Source organism: Pholcus phalangioides, unplaced genomic scaffold (genome assembly GCF_987345545.1).
Source record: "Pholcus phalangioides strain wild (caught in Gottingen) unplaced genomic scaffold, Ppha-v1.0 ptg000015l_1, whole genome shotgun sequence".
Taxonomy (NCBI): Eukaryota; Metazoa; Arthropoda; class Arachnida; order Araneae; family Pholcidae; genus Pholcus; species Pholcus phalangioides.
This window is the reverse complement of record NW_028301608.1, coordinates 9,880,088-9,894,755: the sequence shown is the minus strand read 5'-3', so window position 1 is coordinate 9,894,755 and position 14,668 is coordinate 9,880,088. Positions and strand designations below refer to the sequence as shown.

Below are 14,668 nucleotides of genomic sequence, written 5' to 3'. Positions count from 1 at the left end.
CTTCGCAGAATATTTCTTTTCCTTATTCTTATCCTGTTTTTTTCCAGGTTTTTTCTTTCATTTCCATTTCCGTAGTGGAAAAAAAAACAACTTTTTTTTTCCATGAACTTGGACAAAACTACAATACGAAAGGCTTTCCGATTCCTTTGCATTATTAAAGCTCCTTGTTTGTTTCCCTGCCTTTATTTTTGTCTGTCTTCTCTAAGTTCCATAGAAATAATACGTTCCTACGTTCCTAGAACTGATCTCTACAAATTTAAAATATTATCACTGTATATATAAATTAAATATACGTTTCTTAAAAGAGATTTGCTCGGGGCATTTCAATAGGATTTACTTTCCTGAAGTATTTATTTTCCTTTAATATTAGAAATACAAATTTGATATGGTTGGTTGGCATGCATTATTTTGTTAAATTTTGTTATTTTGCTGACGTTATAAAACAATAGGAATGATATAGTACGATTTTTTATTCGATAGTATGTACACCACCACTGAGAGCAGCAAACCTAAAATGGTACAAATATTCAATTATAACACTCACTCCACTTCTGAAATATAGATGGCAGCACTAAATATTCTGAGATTACACTATGAAAAGTGATAACTATCGACCGCCCAAATAATTACACCCGTGATTCCCTGTGAAAAACTAATACGTAAAGTTTTTTTCGTTTTTTGATCGGAGGAATATTGAGTCAGTTATAGCGATTTGCCAACGGCCGTACCATGCTGAAAACACCGGTTCCCATCCGTTCACCGAAGTTAAACAGCATCGGGCGCGGTTAGTACTTGGGAGGGTGACCATCTAGGAACACCGCGTGCTGTTGGCATCACTTAAGGGACAGAGCCTGAGCCAAGACTGGTCTTAGTTAAAGAGCCGATATTGCCATATGGCGATGTGGCCTGGGCATCTTTCGGTCTGACGGTCTTAGTTATAACGATTTGAAATTTTGTGGCGTGTAATTTTTCTAACGGTCAGTTACTCACCAGACACCGAACGAAAGTAAGATTTCGCTTAGAAGCCCAGTTCGGCCTTCTTCCAGGATTGGCGCTTTTTCTCTCCATGTAAAGGATATTATAACCTTGTTATTATGTGCAGCTTACGTGTTAGCCGCTGTGGTGGTCGAGTGGTCATAGTGACGGACTCGCATCGCGGGGACCCGGGTTCGAGCCCCACCGTCGCCACAGTGGTGGGCGGCTGAAGTTGGTTTACTGTGGTGCCCAACTTCGAGGCGCAAATGCGAGCGTGTCTCCCCGTTAAAAAGTCTCGCCACAGAGAGCAACAGACCTACAAACAGTACAAATATTCAGTCACGACACATCACTCACTTCAATTCTGAGATATAGATGGCAGCACTGAAAAATCATACACAGCACTAGATACGCACTCAGACTGTTAAGTACACACAATTACACTTACGGCACAACTCACTAGGTAGAAAATTGCCTATGGCGATAGCCCTGAGTTGTGCTAGGTTAAAAAAAAAAAAAAAAAAAAAAAAATGAGGTGTTAGCTTCGTCCATTTTGTTGGCATTTTTATCAACAGATTTGTTAAGAGTTAGACATATGAGATCTATAATTTTAAACCAAATCAACAATTTTTCGTTACTATGTGGTAATTTGCGAGTGGATTTCTGTTGACTACGTGCGAAACTATCGGATGCGCTCCATATTTTCGTCTGACATGCAGGGACGGCCAGGGGATATCCCTTTACACAGACAACTCGTGAATCGGAATTGTTTATACCATTGCCTAATGTTCTGAGCGGTAGGAAGTTCAACACCAGTTAACTCCTTCGAAAGCTACTACAGGTAAGGGGTCGTTCAAGCATTACGTCATCATCGAGGGGGGGGGGGGTTCCGATTTGCTGACTTTTGATGACAAGGAGGGGAGGGGGGTTTGGATAATGTTTACGTCAACAACCACCCTTTATGAAAATATGCGTTAGGATTCAGAGGGGGTAGATTTGATGACGAAATTTTGCTGACAAGGGGGTGGAGGGGGTCAAAAATGACGAAAAATTTGCTTACGTAATACTTGAACGGCCCCTAAACCACTCAACCAGATGGCTGAAATGTTAAAAAGTGAGATTATGATTATACTAAATAATCATAACTAAATAATCCTGCTACGGAATATTTAGTTATGTTTTGTTATCGGAGGTTCTTTGAGACTCAAACCTTCATGTTGGATTCCAATCTAAAAAATCCCCGATAAACATTTTTCCACAGGCATTTGTGTCTGTTCTACAACTCATCACTATATATGACTCTATCATGACTTTTGTCTCCTATATCATCATTTTCATTTATTTGAGTTTTTATTTAATGATTTTTTTCGTCGAACACATTGTACATAGAATTCGGTCCTTCATTCCAGTTGCATTGACACAATGAAGTATTGAAGTTAATTAAATTTTCCTCGTCAGTAAACCAGTAAGATAATTTCAAGTGAGCAGTTTATAACAGGAAAAATTACTTTTCCAATATTAATTGCCGACTTACTTTAAGTTGTTCCATTATGCCGCAATGAGGAATCAAGTACGAACTGGGGAAGCGTATTTGATGTCTAATGATTACGCGATATTCAGAAGAAATGTTCCTACTCCTCCCCGTTTCATGAGTGAATCATTCTTGTCACGTGCGATCGTTAAAATTTCGATCTTTCGAAATAAGCACCGAGGCGTTAAATTACTTCTTCTTAATGCCCGTAATACTCAGTGGAATAATAGAATTTCCTACTAATATCAATGAGGCTTTTATTACGGTCATGTTTCAACTATTACGGTATCCTAATTTGAATGTATGTGCATACATCATCAATGACATCCACTAAAAATATTTTTAGCTAATAGACTTTTTGTTTCTCTGGTGAAGCGATGTTTTATTTTCACTTTTCTGAAGTGATGAATGATTTAGTGGAGAAAATGAATTGAAAAATGTATTGTTTTTTAAGCGTATGGAATTTAGAATGTGTCATTGACAATAATTCTGTTTTCCAAAATTGTGGTTTTAGTTTCATTCATGAAAGCTATAATTAGAAGCATTAACGCTAGAAACACGGACAGGGATCTTTATGACCCTGCATGCTGTTTACGCTTACATATCTCTGCTGAGAATAAACTGAACCATCTGAAATTTCTCGCTCTTCCTGAATCATCATATTCTTATTCTATACCAAACTTTTTTTTCTTTATATTTTTTAATAACGAAGATACTAGAAAGACGGAGGGGACTCATAGTGAACCTTCCTTATGCGCACATTATGCTGCAAATACCACTATCATCTCCACAATTGGTTTATAAATGGGTTGTAATCCTCTGAAAGTCCTTTTTTTGCATTTGACCTTCCGAGTGACCTTTCTTCGACCCAAGTCTTATCTGCAAGTGTCCGTCAGCAGGTGTATCATTTTTGGTTTTCTGTCAAGCATTCTCGCCATAGGATCGATAAATTGTCTATTTTAGGACGTAGAAAATTTGTGCGTATGTTCAAAGAGTTAGTTTAGCAATGGCGAGAAAACGAATATTGAGAGAAAATCAAGGCCTCATACTTTATGCGTCAAAAACATAAATGAATGTGTTCCGAGTTCGTGGCGCCTTATTTTTAGCGATGAAATGATGTGACATACAGAAATGTAAGAAGCTAAAATCATCTTCGTCTAAATGAAACTTCCTGGTCAGTTTCTTTGCCTGAACTAGATGCAATGATATCCATTATTTATTTATTTATTTACACATCTCAGCAGGCTGAGCCCAATTACAGAGATGGGAAACCACCACGGACATAAAAAAAATACGAAAAATACAAGTAGTGAAAATTTATAGAAAAGTAAAGTGTGTGTGTGTGTATATATATATGTATATAAAATAATAATTCTTCGAATTTACACGTTAAAAATAAAGTCATCAACAAACATATAATACAAAAATATATATGCGCAACGGAAACACACATTGAGAAATCAATATAAGGAAGAGAGAACATCCAAAATAAAGAATGAAAAACCGAAAATAGGTGAGAAAACAAAACAATGATGATGTCATAGCATCGGACATAAAAGAAACCTTAATCAGAAATATATACAAATTCATATAGTACTCAGTAGAATAAGGAATCTTTATGAAAACTACCTGGGAATTCACCCGTATTACAATTTTTGTATGCTCGCAAATTTGTTGAAGTATTTAAAATGTAAGAGTATAGTACTCGTGCGTGAACGAAGTGAATAAAAACCATTTCGGGAAATGTGATCCCGTCGCTCGCGAGATGACACGAAAATGTTAATTAGGCTCGTCAGATAAAAGTGATAGATTCTGCAGTGAAGAACTTTGTGTAAGAATTATAGTTCTCGCATTGTACGTCTGCTATCGAGAGATTTCATCTTGAACAAAGAGAGAAGATCCGAAGCAGGCACATCTGGGACGTACACACCAAAAGTCTTTCGGAATATAATGACCTCAAAATTTTTTTCTGTACACGTTCAATACCCACGCTCATCACTGTAGGAATATGGCCCCATATCACTGAGCCATACTCAAGTGAGGGTAAGAAATATGCGAAATACAGTCGTATCATCGCTGGAACTGAGGTGAATGGCCCAGACGACCTAACGAGAAAGCCAAGTGACTTGTTGGACTTTGACAAGACAATTTCCGCATGAGCGTTGAAGTTCAAATCACTCTTGAAAATTACACCTAAATCCATTAGGTGCAATGCATGTAATTTTCGCGTAAATGGAACGACACTGCACTTTGAAACATTCAGACCCCGACTGTAGTCACGACACCAATCATTCAGATGGAATATATCATTTTGAAGAGCCAAATAGTCTTTTATGGAATCAATTGATGGCATTTTAAGTCATCAGCGAAAATGAGGCAACGTCTGTTTTGAAGATACAACGGTAAGTCATTTACAAAAATGAGAAAGAGTAACGGACCAAATTGAACCCCAGAGGAACACCAGACGTGCTTGTATATGGTTTAGAAAGATTTCCTGATGGCAGCCTAACGATGTTTGTTCCATCACTCAAATAGGATGCGAGCCAAACTACAGATTCATTTGGCAAACGAAGTTGTGAGCATAATTTCGTTAAGAGCACATGGTGATCAACTCGATCGAAAGCCTTTTTAAAATCTGTACATGGTGTCTATCTGCTCCCCATTGTCAAGAGCAACAAACAAATCATGGGTGAAGTTTGTAAGGTTGGTTACAGTTGAGCGTTTGCGAACAAAACCGTGATGAAACGGACTCAATCAAAGTGCAAAGTGACTATAAAGTTTTTCATAAATCAATGATTCTAGAATATTTACGTAAGAACTTAGAATCGAAACTTAGTTACATTGGACAGATCACCCGTTTATGAATGGGAACTATGCTTGCCAATTTCCACGACGAAGGGGAACAACCTCTTTTCAATGATTTATTGAATATAATTGTTAACGGACGTACGAGTAATTCGTCACAACCTTTGACCTTATTAGCCGGAACACCATCTGGATCGATGGTACTGGATGACTTGAGCTTCCTTATAGCGCATAAGACCTCAGTCGTCGGTTCGGCGTTCCCCTATTTTTTTCCCAAACAATGACAAAAGATCCTTTCAAAGAAATTTTGAAACTCATTTGATTCTATTTGAAATCTGAAAGGTCTGAATGATTGAAAATTGACAAATTTGCTCTTACACCTCCACTACGGGCTTCATTCATAGAAAACAGTGCGACTTGCTACTAACCCAATCTAACTATCGATGGATTTTTTTTACACTGGAGCAGATAACACCAGCCGACATCTTGTCCATGAACATGTTGTAATTCAGTTAGTCGAATCTTATCTAGGAAAAAGTCAAAACATTACAGTAAATAATTATTTTACGTCACTGCGATTATGTGCATTTTTGAAATGGAAATCGGTAAGCTTGGTTGGGCCCTTTCAAAAAGACCATCGTGAGACCTCCAACTGCAAAAACAGGAAAACAAGATCTATACCCATGAATCGTATTCAGAACTGGAACTGATATCACGCTGACACACTATCAGGGAAAAGGAATAAAAATGTTCTAGTTCTGAGTTCACTTCATACTGATATAGCTTTGAATGAAAACGAAAAAAAGATCCCAAAAAACAATTGCCTACTGTAACGAAACTAAATATGGAATCGGCATCGTTGATCAAATGGTGCGATTATACACGACCAAGACCGGAAGTAGTCGCTGGCCAATGCATGTATTTTCTAACATTTTGGATACGTCAGCGATAAATTTATTTATTTATTTATTTTTATTTATACAATATTGTTTTTCCGAGGCCTACACAAGAGGATGCGGAATTATATATGGCAAAAGTGTCAATTGATGGTACGAGAAAATTCAGAAATCGTAGTGCATCCTACAATATTTGATGGTAGGTTGTTCCAGTCGATAATAGTTCTTGGGAAAAAGCTAAATTTGTGACAATCTGAAGAGGCAAAGATGGGCTGTAATTTTTTGGAATGATTGAGTCTAACAGAGAAATGTGAAGGTTGGATTAGAATATTGGATGTATCAATATTAAAAACCCCATGGAGGAGTTTGTAAAGAAAAGTTAAACGAGAGATAAGTCGAAGAGAGGAGAGCGGTTGGATATTGAGTTGTCGCTTGAGTTCCGTTATAGAGACATGTGAAGACCAACAGTTGAAAATGAAACGAGTGGACTTATTTTGGATAGATTCTAATTTGTCCATGTTGGTTTGGGTGTGGGGGGTCCCAGGCTTCACAGGCATAGGAGAGGGCAGGGGGAATATACGTTTGGTAGCACAAGTGAAGAAAATGACGAGTGGAGTATTTTAGGTTACGGCGAAGGAAAAACTGTTTTTGGAGACATTTATTAAAGATATAATCAACGTGAAGTTTCCAGCGGAGATCGGAAGAGATTATAATGCCCAGGTATTTATATTGGGAAACCTCAGAGATCAAAGAGTCGTTTATAGAATAGGGGAATTCGTGAGGGATTCTTTTACGGGTCACTTTCATAAAAACAGTTTTTGAGAAATTGAGGGGTAATTCCCAGGTTGAGCACCATTTGGAAATAATATTAAGGTTGTGTTGGAGAGATTCTTGGTCAGAAAGATTGGACACTGTTTTATAGATGACACAGTCATCAGCGAAGAGTCTAATGCGGCAGTTTATGGAGTCGGGTAGATCATTTATGTAAATTAAAAATAATAAAGGCGAGAGGACCGAGCCCTGGGGTGTGCCAGATTTGACATGAAGAAGAGGAGAGTTCTGGCTCTTGTACGAGACAAACTGGCTACGGTTAATAAGGAAGGCCTCCACCCATTTCAGCAGTTAAACATTTAGTCCAAGGTATGAAAGTTTTAGTAGAAATTTATTATGAGGCATCTGTCAAATGCTTTGGAAAAATCTAGGAAAATTATGTCGGATTGGAGGTTTTTATCAATGGAGTCTGTTAATTCATGTATGAAAAGTGTTAATTGGGTAGATACTGATAACGATGATCGAAAACCATGTTGGTTAGGGAAGAAAAAGTTAATCGAATCGAGGTGGGTACGGATATTCTTGGCAATTATGTGTTCAAAGATGTGTTCTTGCTTGCAGCAAGAGGAGGTGATTGCAATAGGTCTAAAGTTGAGAGGGTGGGAGAGTGAGCCAGATTTATGGATAGGAATTATTTTAAATGCTTGGATTTTGTACAAGTCACAGGAAAAAGAATCACTCTGTGAACTTACATATTGCAGTAATGAGAAGAACTTTGTGCTGAGCATTTCAACTTGGAACTACAATTCAAAATGCTATAATAAACAAACCACCTATTGATGGAGACGAAAAATGACCGAAATTCCAACTAAGAAAGAACTGCAAAGACAATAAAACGCTTCAATCTTGTACGCAATGCAGAAAACCAGTACGCGGCAAATGTGCATCGAGAGAGGTGATTTGTACAGAATGCTTCTCACACAAAATACAATCACACATCATTCTCAACTAAAAATACAATCGAATTCCGTTATAACGAACTTCAAGAGACCGGAGAAATCACTTCATCATAACGAAATTTCGTTATTAAGGAATTTCAGGTTATCGCATTGTTCCTATGTAAACTTCTCCGGGAGATTAGAAAAGTGTTCGTTAAAATGAGATTTTCGCTATAACGGTATTCGTTAAAACGGGATTCGACTGTAATATAGCAACTGAATCACATAAGTATACATGATTTAGTCCGATTAAATAATTATGAATAAATGCGATTAAATATTCCATATGTATGTATATTATTCACACTAAACCAGCAATTCACCAAACCACTAATTCGCTAAACATCTGCAGCATCAAAAAAGAACAGAATTAGTTACAAAGGTCACAACAAACAAAATGCTCAATGAGGTGGCTGAAAAATGATGCCCATAAAAAATATAGATATCGAATAGTTCAAGAGCATCAGCATTTATTAGAATAACAATTAAATGCATAGCATATTGTTAGTTAACTAAAATTAAAATTAAGGAAATTATCCATCTTTCTGAAAACCACACAATTTTTTCCAGAGTTTGAATCGATATACTTTTCAGTTCATTTGTGAATGGTATAATAATTGTAATCTCTCTAAGCCTATCTGCCATCCCATGTTAATCCAAAATATGTAAGACAGATGGCAGTACTAATGTAATACGAAGCAAACATGACTCGGATAACATAAATACGTTAGGTTCACGCAATATACACACGTGCACACAACGCATTACTGCATGAAATCGAATCGTTAGAAATTTTCCAGAACAATGCACGTATATGAGGTGAGGTTAACTCGCCTTCGCCATCTAGGAAAGCTCTGTCGATGGATGGGGGCACATGACAAGAAGCGACCGTTGACCTTATCGTGTACATAGTGTGTTATCTCCTGTTTAAATGGAAATTTTTGAATTAATGTTTTTGACACCCCATTTAATTGGTGGTTGGCTTCATGCTCAATCGAAAATGGTTTTGTTCTTAATAAACTTTAAGTGACACCCGACATAAAGTGTTTATATTGCCTGTGCGACTGAGACTGGGTGCCACTCGGTTTTCTCATTCTCATCCTTAAGTGGAGCGAGAGAGGTGCATTATCAGAAATATTATTGCATTAGAACATCACCGAGGATTCCGGAATTTAAACATAATGCAAGAAGAGTGATGGGTTGTCCATCTGTTGCGGTTTGACCGATATGGTAGAAGTTGACGATTTTTAGTATCTTTTGTATAACAGGGTGTGACTTAATTGATGATCAGAACAGTAAAGGGTGGTAGAACTCGTCAAAACAAACAACTTTCACCATACAATGTGGGGTCGGGCAGCAAGCGACAAACTACGAGAGAGCACTTACTCTGGAGTAGAGGAAACGTGAATTTTCACAGATCCCATCATTCCGCAGCTTGAGAAGTAGCAATATTCGAATGCGACGAATGTCGATATGCACATTATTTACGAGGCTGCAAACGGCAATGCCTTAGAAGAGGCAACATCATAAGGGGAGCGTTTTCCAAACAGGGTGGTGATCGATCGAAGACCATTTCAACGCGTGCACAGACAACTCGTGGAGACGGGCTCACAATCCTTATCCAAAGACATGACGCACGTCAAACAAAGAGCATGAGAACGGTAAATCGATAGAGGCGATCCTTGATGTATAGGACGATCAGCCTGAACGAAGCATGCTTGGCCTCCCAGATCTCCAGATCTGTCCTGCCAGAGTTTTTTCCCTAGGGACAACTGCAAAAACCGTCGTTTACTAGATGCCGATCGAGTCACGAGAGGACTCCGAATTGGTGTTGCAGATGCAGAGACGTTCATAAAATGCCAGGAATCTTTCAACTTGTACGCAATTCACTCCGTCACCGATGTGATGTCTATATCACAGCTTGTGGTCGTTGATTTCAGCATTTGTTGTAAAGTTTTCGGTAATAAAGATTCTTTATCCTTTATTATTCGTCTTTACTGTACATCATTTTTCACAGTGCAAGCACCCTCTCGCGGCTCGCCCCTTGCTTTCCTACCCCACATTTTATGGTGAAAGCTGTTCATTTTGGCGAGTTCTGACCATCAGTTTAGTTACCCTCTAATTTGGTGAAATACTCGAAAATTTCCAGTTTAAAAAGCTGAAGAAATTAAAGCCAGGACTCTGTCGCTGGTTTTATCGAACACCTTCTAGAGATGGAAGGCCTCCGCACGCGTTGCCAAGCTCATCTGTAACGTCATTAAGACTACCTAGCAAGTTTGCCACATTTTGAACCACACCTTCTTATTTCATTTCTTCTTATTTTGAAGGAGAATCTTCTTGGTTGGCTGACAAATGCCCCCTGAATATTCTGAGGGAAACTGGACTACTCACTCACGTCACAAGCAGCGTGCGGAGGCCTTCTATCTCTAGAAGGTGCTGACTTATCCCGAGATTTCTTCCTAAACAACTCCGTAGACGAAGGGCTACCATATACGATCCCCGTCAGAGAATCCGGGGTTCGAATTCCGACAGGTCACTAACAAAAGTTTTCCCCACACAGGTAAAGGCTGACATCCCGGAAGGGAGGAGCCCGAGTCATGTCTGATCTGACAGAGATCTTTCCCAGCCCAGCTTCGTAGCAGAGTCAGGAAAAAAGTGAATGCACCTAGCAATCTGAATGCGTATCTAGTACTCCGTAGAATTTTTCGGTGCTGCCATCTATGTTTCCAATTGCGGGTAAAGTGTAATGAATATATATTTGTACCGTTGTAGGTATGTTGCTCTCTGTAGCGAGACTTTTTACGGGCAGATCGGCTTGCATCCTCACCTTGAGGTTGAGAACCAGAGGAAATCAACTTCAGCCGGTGGGGTACGAACCTGGGACCTCGCGATGCGAATCCGTCACTATAACGACTCCATCACCACAGCGGCTCAGTTTATATATATATAGAAACGGTAAATATTTTATCATAATTTTTTAAGTTCAAACACAAAATGTATACAAAACATTAAGTTAAATATCAAGGCTTAAATCGATTTCTTTGAAAAAATAAATCTTTAAAAAAAATGTCTTCGAAGAACTGCCAACGAAATCGATTTCTTGAATTTACTCTCGATGCTGTGGAGTTCTGTGTAAACACACAGGCAGTTTAAAATGTAAACATGTATCTAGACTAGCGGACTCTGTCGAAGAGGAACTGCACGCTTTCAGTTTCCCGTTTCCGACGGTCAATCAACTCGCATGGTTGTTATCCATGCGAATGCGCATGTTGCGAGGATATGAATTTCGAGGAATGTTTTCGAGCAGCATCATGAACATTCTGTCTCCGCTGACATTGCATCAGCTAGCATTTCAAGTCAGTGCAAAATCTGCACCATCAGTTCCAAATAAGGTAATTGCTCTTCACAAAAGGTATTTTTCTCACAAGTTTGGGCCAAGCATGTGCGGATCTTTGACGAATTGGTTCAAATTTCTGTGTTATGTAACAATAATGTAGAGAAAGAAATTAAAAATATTTGCTAGGATTTTTGCTTTTTCTTTACGATTGGACAGTCTTCGTTAAAGTAAATATATTCACTTTTTTTCGGGACCTAAAAAATTTGCAAGCCCTGGACATGTGTCCCATTCTCTCATGTTAGAGAAGGGCACTAGTTTTTCATAATTACAGTTCTTAAAATTCGCATTTATTCTCATGAGAACGAATCCTCAACACGTAACATTAATTGTAACACTTTTGATACGATCATTGGTCTTTCAAAAAATAACCTTTTTTTTATACATAGAAAGCATGAGAATATATTTTATCCTGGAATAACTCGCGAACCGTTGATCCTAGAAGCACAGCTTTCAATTGGAAAGAAAAGTATTTCAATAGTGTGTGGACTCCACATTCATTCTGCAAGGCGCTGCATATTTTTTTAAATAAAAAAACATTAACGTTACATATACAAATACAAATACAAATACAAATACAAATACAACGCCACAACAGGCAAATTGCCCAACGAGGTGGCTGACTTAAGAACATCATGGATCCCTGAGCCCCTACCTACTACTGCTACACCACACATGAACCCCCCAACGAATCGGTACATGCGGGAATGTGCGTGTACGTGTAGTGCAACCTGACGTAAAGTTTGTTTCGTCAGGTTGCACTGTAAGGTTCATATGGTACTGTAAGGTTCAGGAGAAAAGAGGTTGGGAAAAGGCGGACGTGAAACAGGAGTCGCGACAGAGAGAAACGAGAACGTTAGGAGACATTCGAAAAAGATAGAGAAGTGCGAAAGTTTGTACCGAAGAGACAGGACTGTTTCGTGGAAGTGTTGGATAATAAATTGAATAAAGCGTTGTTTTCTTCTTTTTGGGAGTCTAGAATCCAGTTATTTCGCCCTCGAATCGTAGTGGAGGTACAGCCGAAGACCTACGACCGATAAGAAGTCGGGGGAAACTTTACTGGTGCAGTCGACAGGATAGGGTCGTGGCTTCGACGACTCAAGATTGTGAGCTGAATTCGAAGAAGAGTGTCCTAGCGACGGTGGAACCACCCCGGTTCGTATAGAAGGATAGCAGCAGCGTCGAGCTCCCACGCTGGTTTTTTTTTCGTCAAGTCAACACGACAACCGGTGCTGAGAGGGGCAATCCTGCCTAGGGAAGAGAAGCAAGTGTTGTGCGGCGGTATCGAGACGATAAATAAAGATGGCGTATTTGGCAAAAGGGAACAAGGAGGATCTGGAGACCATGGCCGCCAACTTAGGGGTAGAAGTCCGACCGGAGTTCAACTTAATGCATTTAGTGAGTACCATACAGGAAAGTGAACTGTACAACGAAGTGACATGCAGAGAGATGCTGAAAACGATCATAAGCAATAGGAAAGAGAGAGAAGAGATGGAGGAGCGGAGTAGAGAGAGATGGAGATTGAGGAGCGGCGTAGAGAGAGAGATGGAGATTGAGGAGCGGCGTAGAGAAAAGGAGATGGAACATGAACTCGAAAGACTGAGGATCGAGACAGGAGCCAGAAGAGAGGAGAATAATCAGGCTGGGGGCGCCAGAACCCCCGGCCGGGATTTCCAGAACCTGATGCAAAAGTTCAGGATGGAAGAGGACATAAGTCTGTACCTGGTGCTGTTCGAGCGGCAAGCTCGTCGTGTGGCCCTGGCACGGGAAGATTGGTTAGCTGAGCTCTTGGGACTTCTTCCCTACGAGATGAACCAGTTAATTGCCCGCGAACCAGAAGAGCAAGTACAGAACTATAACCAAGTTAAAGAATTATTATTGCGGAGATTCAAACTCACCCCAGAGAAGTTCCGACAGATGTTTTCTTCGCGCCACAAGAATCAAGAGGGCACTTGGAGAGACTTCTACCACGAACTGTGTACCTATTTTGATGGGTGGACGGCGGCTTTGGGGGTCACGACGTTTTAGCGACTAAGAGATTTAATCATCAGCGATCAAATGAAAAAAAACGCGTCCCAGCAGATTTTAAAGAACATTATCTGGACGAATGGAGTGGTATGGTGTCTCCAAGTGAGCTATCGGAGAAACTAGATAGGTTTGATGATGTGAAGAGGACTCTGAAGACACCCTTCCCTAGTGACAGAACGAGAACCTCAACACCGGTTCATCAAAATCCGAGATGGAAAGCCAGCGAAAACCAGAGACTTCAGGGTGAGTCCTTCCCACCTAAAGCGACGATGGGTTCGAATACCAGAGAGAGAGCCGTAGTCACTTGTTATGCTTGTGGAGCAGAAGGCCATATAGCAAAGTTTTGTCCTGCAAGAGTCCAGCAGGAGTCTTTGAGTCGGGCCCAGGCGAACTCTGTCCAGACAGAAGAGGGGGGACATGATTGAAGAAACCACAGTCCTAACAGCACATATCACGGTGCCGGCAGCTGGTGTCGGTGCGGTCATTGACACACCGCAGACCGTGAGTTTGAAATGTGGCCAGAAGACAATAAGAGGCGTAGTCGATTCTGGGACCCAGATCTCAGTCCTTAGATCGGATTTGTTTGAGATCGACGACAGTGAAGGCGAGGGGAGAATAAGGATCAAGTCCGCATTTGGCGGAAGTGAGATAGCCCCTCTGGAAATATGTATGATGAAGATCAGCGACGGCAAACACGGGTACGTGCCGATTTCTTGCGCAGTGTCGAGTCGCTTGATTAATGAAATGTTAATATGTCCGACGGCGTACGACGCACTCTTGGGAAATGTACTAGTTCCAAGTCCGATCAATGAGCCAAGCCATAGGGACGGTGTGTGTACTTCATCTGCCGATGGCAAACGGAAGGCCAACAACGGCAATAACAACGATTTTTGCATACCTAACGAAGAACTTGAAGAGAGGATCATATCCCAAGTCGAGAGCTACTTCACCGACTTCAACATCATGAAGAACAACTTTCTGCTGAAACAAATCCAGAGAAACAAGGAGGGCTACATCAGCCTGAGGTTGGTCTCATCTTTCAGGAAGGTCAAGACCCTGACCAAGGACTGGAGGGTCGTCCGGTACTGTCTCAGGAACTCGAACAAACTCCACGTCAACGGAGGAGGCGCTAAAGTGCGCCGGATTGTGCCCGTACCGGCTTTCGAGACCAGATGCGCAAAAATGATCCTGGTCTGCAACATGCCGTTCGAGGAAATGACACCCGAGTCAGTGTCGCAGTTTATATCAGAACACGGAGAAGTCGTTGACG

At 40.3% G+C, this 14,668-nt stretch overlaps 1 non-coding gene across 1 annotated transcript; it reads left to right on the top strand.

The window, feature by feature from the left end:
- The first annotated feature begins 714 nt into the window (after positions 1-714).
- Positions 715-833, top strand: LOC149075436 (5S ribosomal RNA). The gene has a single exon (XR_016194281.1). It is a non-coding gene; the product is annotated as a 5S ribosomal RNA (ribosomal RNA).
- Positions 834-14,668: the final 13,835 nt, after the last annotated feature.